Raw genomic sequence first — 9,243 nt, 5'->3', positions numbered from 1 at the left:
TTCTTCCAAGAATAATGCTGGGACTCCGAGATTCACTACTGCCTTGGGAAACTGACCACTGAATATCCTGGTAAAGGGCAGGAACACCTTCCCAAAAGTTTCCTGCTGTTTTAAAGACTAGCTGGGTTCTCTTAGTAAGAGGCTATTTATTAAGAAAACATTCTGTGAGCAGAGAGTCGAATCTGCAATGGTAGGTATTAAAATGATTCACCAAAATATTGCTAGAAACAATTATGTTGAAAAAGAATGATAATCCTCGGCAATATTCATTAATTACTGGTTTAATGTATGGTTTATGAAGCTGATGGAGTGGGTATAGCATCCTTTTCTGATGTGACTGTGATGGAGTGTTGTTGGCTAGATTTCTTGTCAGTTGAGCTGGGACGGAAACCTATTTTTGAGTGGTCTTAATCGAGAGTCGAGGAGGAGCTACACTGGCTAAGTTCGTAAGATGAAAATTCTGTTTGGAAGATAAAGTGATCTCTTCAGCCGCAGATTGAATCTCCGTTCTTGGTGGTGGGAATTTTTCTTTCTTGCCTCTACCCCTCCCTCCCTCTCCCTCCCTCCCTCTCTCTCTCTCTCTCTCTCTCTCTCTCTCTCTCTCTCTCTCTCTCTCTCTCTCTCTCTTTCTCTCTTATATAAAACAAAACATCATTAATTTAAATACGTACTGCTTCAAACGTACATTTTCTGTCTGTTACAACCACTGGTTGCAAGCAACACCCTCTCAGTGTAATTTCCTTCCCTACCGTCTCGGCTCGACGTACCTCCGGTAACTAGGAAGGGTAGAAGAAAGGGACGATCCCTCCACACGTTTTTTTTCCTTGTGCGTTTTATTTAGTAATGATGACATAACAAGAGGTGGGAACCAGTCTTATTATATTTTCCAATTACCCTCACTGTATTGCTATTGGTTTTCAATACTAATGGATATATTCTAGTTATTGGTGTGTGGATGCGAGAGGGAGGTTTCTGGGCTATTTGCAGACACAATGTGGGATGCCATAATCGGTTGAGATACAATCAGAGAGAAGGCGAATGTGTACATATGCAAAAAGAATTAACACCAGTGAAAATGCAGAAGAGGTTACTTGTTTACAGGTTTGTACAGTATTTTGTCTCAATAATGATACTATTAATGATAATAATAGTAATAGAAATAATAGCAACAACAGCAGGAGCAGCTGCAGTAATAAAAACAGCAACATCAGTAACACCAACAAACAACATTATGTATAACGTATTGAATATTATAAATTAGGTAGACGAATAGCGAACTTTCATTGATTAAAATTTGCTGAATGAAGATCTGGCAGAACAGATTTTCAGAGAAATTTCTCAAAAGAAAAAAATCATCGATTAAAAAAATTAACAGATCTAAATGGGTTTTGCGTAAAATATTTACAGGGATCTTTTCTAGAAAAGAATTCGCCAAGTGAATGAGTTACCAGGATAGAGCCCAAAGGGTTCGTAGCAGGAGAAAGATGGGAAACCTCCCCAAAAGCGAATTTGTTGAGTAAAGGAGTTACTGGGATAGGTCTTCAGGGGTTGTTTAACCCAGTCGACGCCTGCTGGGAGACCCAAGTTGTTTTCCCCTTCCACTCAGTATTTTCTTACAGGCTATTGTCTTGCGTAAAAGAAACTCTTTTGCTTTCACGTCTTATGGTTTGAGATTTTTTTTTAGCCGTGTTTATATTTTTGTGATTGTTAATCGTATCTAAATATGTGAGGTTGGAGGGTGTTAATTCGTCAGGAGAAATATAGAAATGTTTCCAGACGTGGGTCTCGGTCATAATGATGACCAGCCCACAGAAGCTTTTGGTCATTGGACCATAGCCTTCCGCTGGCGTGTTGCTCCTCGTAAAAAAATAGCCTTTCAAGACTCAGGAAATCGTCACTGGAAAACACACTGGGTTGGAGAACCCAGTGGCATGCGAGTTTTATGACTCGCTTGCCATGGGTTCGAACACCACCGTTGTGTCTTAATTATCCATCGGAATTTATTAACTAAATAGGTGAACACTACCAGCCGGAGAAATATGATATCTAACAAATAATATATGCCAAGTGCGCGAGTCTAATGCCTAGGGTTAATAGCTACAACATTTCTTTCTCTTGGTTCCCTCGACCCTGGGTGACCTAACTATTGAGGCCGAGTGTGGGTCCCTGAAGCTGGATCACCGTATTGTTAGGGCGGGGACTGGGTACTGAGTCACCCTACCGTTGTTGAAGGGCTCGCGTCCCTGGCTTTGAGTCACCTCTCTGCTTTGGTGGAGTGTGAGAGACATCTGTTATATATATATATATATATATATATATATATATATATATATATATATATATATATATATATATATATATATATATATATATATATATATATATATATATAATGTATGTCGTGCCGAATATGTAAAACTTGCGATCTTGGTTTAAATAGCAACGCTCTTCTTGCCTTATAAGACAAGCGAAAATTTGTGCACGCAATAATTTCGCAAAATTCATTCTGAACTTAACGAAAAAAATATATTTCATTGTGCTTGTTTAGTATTAAATTATTGTAAACTTATCTAAAATATATTTAGTTGGATTAGGCTAAAATAAATTGCGCTTATTATAATAAGGTTAGGTAAGTTTTCTAAGGTTCTTTTGGTGCAAAATTATAAACTTTTACATTAACATTAATGAAAAAAGTATGTCTTTAAACGTATAAGAGAAAATTTTAGACAGAACTTAATTTTAAATAAGTTCTTGTTAACTGACCAGTTTTACCTGTTAGGCACGACACACACACACACACACACACACACACACACACACACACACACACACACACACACACACACACACACACACATATATATATATATATATATATATATATATATATATATAATCAATAAAACCGCGAAGTAAGTGGTTTAGAATCATTTACTAAACTGCGGCAGGCCAGGATTCGACCCACGGCACGTTATCCCGCCTCAAGGGGCCACACAACGAACATGTCACCTTATCATCTGAGCCATCGATCCTACAAACAACATGAGCCTAGTAAACTATTTTTGTTTCATGTTGAGAGGACACTCGTAGCAGTGGTATGCTCAAGAATTAATTTCAGCTTCCTCCTGTTTAAATAATCCCCTAAGCAAGCAGTCTATATAGTCCTTGAGCATACATCTGCCACGGGTGTCCTCGCAACAGGACATAAGCCTAGTTCGCTAGGCTCATGTTTGTACGATCAATGGCTGAGATGGTAGGTGACATGTACGTTGTGTGCCCTCCTGAGGCGGGACAACGCGTCGTGGGGTCGAATCCTGGCATGCGACAGTTTAGTAAATGATTCAAAACCACTTGTTTCGTGGTCTCATTGCTATATGGACTGCTTGTGGAAGCGGGTATTCAAACAGGAGGAAGCTGAAATTAATCCTTGAGCATGCATCTGCCAATGGTGGAGAAGTAATTTTTATGAAACTCTCGTTTGGGGAAAAAGTATCTTTGTTGGAACGATTTTGGGAAATCAGGTTTGTTGGAACAATCTTGGGAAGTCAGGTTTGTTGGAACAACCTTGGGAAATCAGCTGTGATGGTAACCATCGTGAGAAAATTTTCAAGGCTGAGATAGTAACTATCGAGGGACGAAAAGTAAATAGCTTTGATGAAAACCTCCCATGAAAGTAAGTAGACGAGATGGTAGTCACTACAGGAAAGTAACTGTAAAGTAACCCCACGCAAGAACCAACCACTGGGTTGGTACTTGCGTGGGGTAGCATCTGTGATGAGGCCATTGTGGGAAAGTAACTATATTACAAACCAATTTTAGTCCAGTTCGCTATTGAATAAAGTGACATGTTCCCCTCGGTCGTAAAGAACATAATACGGAGAGAGAGGATCACCGGTAACAGTTACCTACTTTAAGTAGGTTATTCGGGAACTTTAATATTATTGGCTGCTTACGCTGAGTACCACTAAGGAAGAATGATGGATTTTATGTTTAAAATTATATTAGTAATTTAAATAATATGACCAGTAATGGCTCCATTTATGGCAAAAATTCGAAACTCTTCACTACTTTGGTTTAGGGTATAGGAAAGCGAAGGAATATACAATATACAAATAAGAAAAAAATGGTTAATAGTGAGGAATGAAGGATGAAGAGAAAACAAGCAAGAAATAATAAAATGGATAACCCAAGCAACAATAATAATGTCAAAATTTTGACATTATTATTATGATGCTCATAGTTGTCATGCAGCTCTTGGGGAATGACAGGTAATCAGATTCGATCCAAGGAAGAGGAGGGTGTCTCCAATTCTTTGGATCAAGACGTGAAGCAGCTTAAGCATATAGTTCAACGACAAGTCGTTCATAGGAGAAATTTACTATGTTATTAATAAACAGATGGAAGATTTAATTTATTCAATTTATCTATTCTTGTTGCCTCGACTAAGCAAAATTATTACAACCTGAGCTACACATTCAAATCTGCTTTCCCTGCAACAACTACATCACAATAATAAAACATTTTTTCTCTAACTGTTTTATACATTCAGTTTGTGATTATACTTTTACAGATGTATGGAAAATGTATCTTTGAATATCTATGTATATGTTACCCCTCCCCTTTTCTTTTCAAGTACACAGTCTCAAAGATAAATGAACAACACTTTGATATCGTCGAAACGTTTTGCTCGTACACTAGACTCTTCACTTTGATACTGACGATAAAATCCACGTTTTTTGTGTGTGCATGTTACAGAGCAGAGGTATCAGTTTAGGGATCATTGGTTTTGTATTTTACAATGAGTCTGGCCTCTTGTGTGCTAAAACTGATGACAGATTGAGTAATTATCACATAGTTGCCAGAAGGATACAACCTTATATTATCAGTATCAGGATTAATAAAGCAGCTACAGTACCAGTAGAAGTAGCAGCAGCAGAGAAGTAACATGCAGCAGTAGAGGAGCAGTATCTTAAGCAGCAACATTAACAGCAATGAAGTAACAGAAGCTGTGTAGCAGAGGCTACAGAAGAAATAGCAGCAACAACACCAGCAACAACAACACCAGCAGCAACAGCAATACCAGCAGCAGCAGCAGAATGGAAAGCAACAGGAAACTCCAAAGACACTCTTCCTTTCCGAAATAGCAGTAATAATAACAGAGGCTGGAGCCAGCGTCACCAGCTTCTAAGAAGCTCCGGTGAGGCAGAAAAACAATTGGTGGCACCTTTCTCCGAACATAAACTTTGGGATCTTGTGAGATAACTCCTGTGTTGAGTGAACTCTCCCAAGAGGGAATTTACCACCTTACCTCCGGCGTTACCAGAGAAGGGTCAACACAAGGTAAAGAGTGTTAGGTTTTGAGTTGCTGCGGCAGAGGAAGGAATTCTCTGAAGTAGCACCTTCTGCTCACAACCGGGGAACTCGGGCTCAATCTTGGGCGGGTGGAGACGTGTGAACAAATCTCTTTACACTGCTGCCCTTCTTCACGGAACAATAAATGGGTAAAATGACTGTTGAGGTGGCATCTTGAGGAGGTCGTAGTATCTGTAAATTAAGTCTGTAAATCAGCAGGAAAAATAATATTTAAAATAAATCTGTAGCTTTCTCTATGAAAATAAATGGCAAGAATTGATGTTAGATCCCTAATACATCTTACACAAACATGTCACTTCAAGATGTCCTATTTTTATTTCAGTTTAAGAAAGGTATAAATATAGTTTCCTCGTTTATTTTGAAAATATATTAGTTCATTTCATTTTCTAAGGTTAGTGCCCCTGATGTGAAGAATAAAGTGTGTTCGCTCTGTTATTTATGTTATTATCTTCAAAATCATTAAGTATTACATACACAGGTATGAGAAAACTAGTCAAATAACGATTCACACTTAAAATAAGAAAGAACTTATAATACATAATAAAATATACTAATGGAATTGGCTCCCACCAGTCTAATTTTTGTCTTCATTAACATTATGAAAGAGAGGTATGGAAGACAGGCGGCGGGTGTGCGTCTCAGAACCCAGAATTGTCTTCAGATATCTGTGAATCCTCCCTGAATGTGTTTCAGGACCCAGGATTGTAATCAGGTTTCATTGGGCCTCCCTTGAGTGTGTCTCAGGTCCCAAGAGTGTCCTCAGGTTTTCTTCGGTTCTCTTGGAGTGTGTGTCTGAGGGCTGAGCAAACAGTGTTGGGGGAAATAAGAGTGTGAGGTGAGGCATGTGAAGCCCAGGCAGCCAGCCAGGTAACACGCGCTTGAGAGCCTTACATGGCAAATATTAAATACTTGGAGCTTCAGAAGTGAAGGAGTGGGGAGTTGGTATCTCTCAAATAAATATATAATATGCAGAACAACCACAGTGGTTGTTCTGCTTATTGTGATATCACCTGTTTACTGTGATCTTGTTGCGTATATATATATATATATATATATATATATATATATATATATATATATATATATATATATATATATATATATTGACTAATTGATTGATTGGAAATAATTATTATTGTATACTGGGAAATACCTCAGATTTTTTTACTTTGTCACCTGTATAGATCAATTTATTACTATTCGTAATATGAACAGTAATAATGGGTTCACTTCTGCTTTAAATAGAAAATAAGTAATTACTTAACCTAGATTCAAATTATCATAGTTTAAAAAAAAAAGGCACAAGGTTAATAATGTTACAACATTTATTGAGAGAGTTTATGATACTTGTTCAGTTAATGATCTCTTTGACGCTGAGGTTAAAAACTTGTTAAATTATTTTCCACAAAATTAATCCAAGTAAAATATATTACAGTGTGAGGGCTAATTCTGAACAAGAAATTTTTATCACTTTCACTAACCTTCACAGTCCCTAAGGATATGCAATATATTAAGCTTCTTTACTAAGGAAACTTACATTTTCACATTCGTAAAGAACTGCGTGATATATTAATGCACTCCTTTCCACAGATTTACTTTCAATTTGTTTTCAGTAATTAATATAATATTGACATTTTAAATAGAGTGGGTCTTCTTCCTTTTGACCTGAGGTCCAGTGTTGTCTTCTTGTTTAAGTGACGGAGCTGTAATAATTGATACATGGGAAGCACTTTACGGAATATTAAACATAGCATCGATGAACGCATGGCTCATGAAATCGTAGTAACACGATTGTAAACAAACCGCAGAATGGGCGTGGTTTAAACCCATGGCGAGTGAGTTTTAAATGGACATACAGGTAAATTTTTTCGCACGGGCCTTTCCCATCTCATTCTTCTGTTAAGGATCATTGTCACTCAACGATCAATCCTCTTACCTATAATATCATCAGTTTTTTGACCTCTAGAGCAGTGCAAAGATTCCACCTCGCCATGTCTGATGCTCTGTATATAGCGAGAATGAGCCTTCAACTGAACAAGCCTCATAACATCCATACAGCAGTTCAATCACTAATTTTGCAGTTAATACATGAATTCATAAGTTTTTCTTAGTTCATGGGTTAAATTGGGCCTTGTAACATTGTTCGATAATAGTTGAGAATCTTAGTTTGATTTAAATATAATTTAAATAATTTTCTTATGAGTTATAAAGCTATTCTGGTAGCTAATTCTATTATGTTTATGCAGTAAATAGGTATGATATTTAAAGATCTCTTTGATCATGTTATATATATATATATATATATTACGTAATAAAATATTCATATTGGTAAAAAAAATATATACTAAAAGATGGGGTGGTAGGGGAAGTGGAATATTCAAACGGCTTCAGGAAGAAATAAAAATATTCTTCCTTGAAGCCTTTTTATGCACTTCTCCGAGGCTATGGGTCCCACAATTTACACCAGAGGTGGACCCCATCCTATATATATATATATATATATATATATATATATATATATATATATATATATATATATATATATATATATATATATATATATAAAATTATATTATTACATAAAGCAAGAGTTGGAGTACATATAGAGTAGTACATAGAGCGGGAGTGGGAGGATAGTTGCGACTTAAAGTAGAACTGAAGCTTGGCTTGCTGCGGATACTCTGGAAGGTGGGCGTCGTCGACTCTCACTGGAGAGGTGGTGGTGGTCCAGTGTTTGTAAACAGGTGATGCACAGTCTCCTTACACTACATCTCAGTGTTTTCTTATCACATTAATGTGGCTAAGGCGTATGGTAACGTTTGGCTTAAAGAAGAATTAATTAAGTAATGAAAGTATAAGAGTTTCTACTCATGAAGATTTAGCTTGGCAGTATATGCAACTCATATGGATTAGCACTCTGATCTACCATGATATAACTGTCTGTGATGTTATAAATAATGCTCAATCTTTGCTAAGAGTTAGGCTGCATCACCAGCAACATGTACCAATCTTTCAGAGTAAATGCTGGTTTCTCTACATTACTTAGAACCGTCGGTAAAACAACGTTGGAATTGTGGCCTGTATATTTCCTCTGGCTCCTGTTGGTTCCCAGTTTTCTTTTGGTGCATTGAGACAAATATGAATGATATAAATGACCAAAATCGGTTGATCGATATGAATGTTACCTAACCTAACCTGTCCTTTTGGAAACGAAAACGAATTCATCCACTTACGACACTTCTTCTAGCGAAGAAGTACAAGTCCCACTTCAGATACATCGATTTGAAAGATCAAGGTCCAATGATCGAAAGGTCTTCAATAAAGCCGTTCTAAACGCATTCGTGTCTGGTTTCGAAATTGCCGTCAGTCATTTGCCCTCTTACTAGTAACCTAACCCAACTTAATCAAATGCAAACTAGCCTTAACCAACCTAACCTACCCTAACTCTGACTTAACATAACCAACCCTAGCAAAGCCTAACGTATCTAGCCTAGCTAATCGTTGGACTACTGGAGTAAATCACTTGTCTCATAACACGACTTCAGTTCATAGCAACTGCTAGTGAATATGATAATAATGGTATACAATACCGATACGTAAGTTGATACGTAAAGCGCATATGTAACAGGTATCTTCATTTCGAAATGTTTCACCTTCATAAGGCTTCTTCAGTCGAGTATTGCTTATGCTGCCACCTCTGTATTCGACTGGAGAAGCCTACTGTACAGGAGAAACGTTTCGGAATAGATGAATAGATACCTAACTGTCGCACATGGACAAAAATAAGAATTTCCTTTTGTATGAAGCCTAGATGTATTATAAAAATCTGACAGAAAGTAACATTTAAATTCATAAAAAGGCAATTGTATC

The sequence above is a fragment of the Cherax quadricarinatus genome, chromosome 63, assembly GCF_038502225.1.
Source record: "Cherax quadricarinatus isolate ZL_2023a chromosome 63, ASM3850222v1, whole genome shotgun sequence".
Lineage (NCBI taxonomy): Eukaryota > Metazoa > Arthropoda > Malacostraca > Decapoda > Parastacidae > Cherax > Cherax quadricarinatus.
The sequence above is the reverse complement of the archived record's forward strand: the minus strand, read 5'-3'. Positions refer to the sequence as shown.